A 1526-nucleotide genomic window follows, 5' to 3' on the forward strand; every position below is an offset into this window, starting at 1 on the left:
AAGACGTTGAACCGTGTTATTTTGTGCCATGGGAAAATAAATCTGGCAATCATCGGCGTAAAAATGAAATGCAATACTGTACTTCCTAAAAATAGAACCAAGGGGGAGAAGGTAAAGCGCAAATAAAATTGGGGCAAGGATTGAGCCCTGGGGGACCCCATGTGGTAAAGGAGCTGTGGACGACATAAAACTGTCTACTTTTACACAAAAACTCCTGTCGGTTAGGTACGACCGGAACCAGTTGAGGGCGGCGCCCTTAATGCCCACACAGTTCTCAAGACGAGTGATTAAGGTGGCGTGGTCGACGGTGTCGAACACAGCAGACAGATCTAAAAGCACCAGGACAACATATTTACCAGAATCAGTGGACAGGAGAATATAGTTAAAATTTACATAATCATACGCCATTTAGAACAGTTTAAAATGCCGTGAAACCTCGTTAAATGCCTTTTCTGTCAATGCTGTGTTCTAGTGATGGGTCCGGCAACACCGATGCATCGGCGCATGCGTCGAGCTCATAGAGCGAAACCCTGTGTCGGTGCGCGTACCGCTTTTAGAAAGTCACGTGACCGATCATGAGCTGTTTTGGTCACGTGACCGATACGCGAACTGTGTCGCACTGACGCCTCCTCTGTGCCCTGTGAGCGGCTCTTTTCTACAGCCGGAGAAATAATAACTAAGAAGAGAAAGCGTCTAAAATTGAATACGTTGGAAAAACTGTTTTTTTTTTTTTTAATACAAATGTGTAAAAAAAAATAAATAATAATTTCCAGGTCCACAAGCATCCTCATTCACAACACGTTCTCTTAGATTTCCATGTTATGATACATGTTCACATTATTTATTGACTGTATCTAAAAAAGACAAAAAATATATTTTTATTTAAATGAAGTTATGAAATAATCCTAAATAAAATACAATGACTTGGTTTATATTATTGTATATACTAGGTCAGTGGTTCTCAACCTTTTTTTCAGCAATGTACCCCCTGTGAATTTTTTTTAATTCAAGTACCCCCTAATCAGAGCAAAGCATTTTTGGTTGAAAAAAAAAATACAGCACTAAGTCATCAGTTTCTGATTTATTAAATTGTATAACAGTGCAAAATATTGCTCATTTGTAGTGGTCTTTCTTGAACTATTTGGAAAAAAAGATATAAAAATAACTAAAAATAAACAAGTGATTCAATTATAAATAAAGATTTCTACACATAGAAGTAATCATCAACTTAAAGTGCCCTCTTTGGGGATTGTATTAGAGATCCATCTGGATTCATGAACTTAATTCTAAACATTTCTTCACAAAAAAAAAAAATCTTTAACATCAATATTTATGGAACATGTCCACAAAAAATCTAGCTGTCAACACTGAATATTGCATTGTTGCATTTCTTTTCACAGTTCTTTTTGACAGACATTTTAGTGACAAACCTGAGCTTGTGTTTCACGGAGTTTATGAACTTACATTCATATTTTGTTGAAGTATTATTCAATAAATATATTTATAAAGGATTTTTGAATTGTTGC

This window comes from Nerophis lumbriciformis, linkage group LG36 (genome assembly GCF_033978685.3).
Source record: "Nerophis lumbriciformis linkage group LG36, RoL_Nlum_v2.1, whole genome shotgun sequence".
Classification (NCBI taxonomy): domain Eukaryota; kingdom Metazoa; phylum Chordata; class Actinopteri; order Syngnathiformes; family Syngnathidae; genus Nerophis; species Nerophis lumbriciformis.